The sequence below is a fragment of the Chrysochloris asiatica genome, unplaced genomic scaffold (assembly GCF_000296735.1).
Source record: "Chrysochloris asiatica unplaced genomic scaffold, ChrAsi1.0 scaffold00140, whole genome shotgun sequence".
Lineage (NCBI taxonomy): Eukaryota > Metazoa > Chordata > Mammalia > Afrosoricida > Chrysochloridae > Chrysochloris > Chrysochloris asiatica.
The window spans coordinates 90,468-91,012 of record NW_006408658.1 but is presented as its reverse complement, the minus strand read 5'-3'; positions in this window follow the sequence as shown (position 1 = coordinate 91,012).

Sequence of the window (545 nt, the reverse complement as noted above, 5' to 3'; positions counted from 1 at the left end):
CATCCCTGTCTACTCTTTGTGTGGAGGGGGTGAGAATGATTCTTGCAGTAAGGATTTGTTACCTCTTTTGAGCTACTGCATCCATAGGTGTAGGTCAAGTTCATCAATTTGTATCAGATGACGCTTTTTTCCCTCTTCTTTCTTCTTCGGGTTGAGCTCTGATCATCCAGTCATTGGAGCTGGGTCAAGTGGGTATTATCTGCAAGTGTGGGTGTTCTTGCATCTATTAGCTCTCTTCTTATCAGCTGGACGCTTCACTCTCCACTCTGGTCCTCTGTGGCTGTGTCACTGACTCTGAGCCCATGAGTCCCCAGGTCTTGCCACACTGTTGGCCAACCAAGTCTCCACCCGGGTTCACAGGAGTCTATTGAAGGTTGTAGGGCTTTGCTCGCTGCTTCATTGCTGTTTTTCCCTCACTTCCCATTTTGAGTGATGTGTGTGGTCGCCAATCATAGCGTGTATTCCCATAGATACTTAGTCTTAGAAGAGGATTTGCACTGAGGAGACCAGACCACTTGCCTTGATGTCTCCTGGGCAAGCAACTT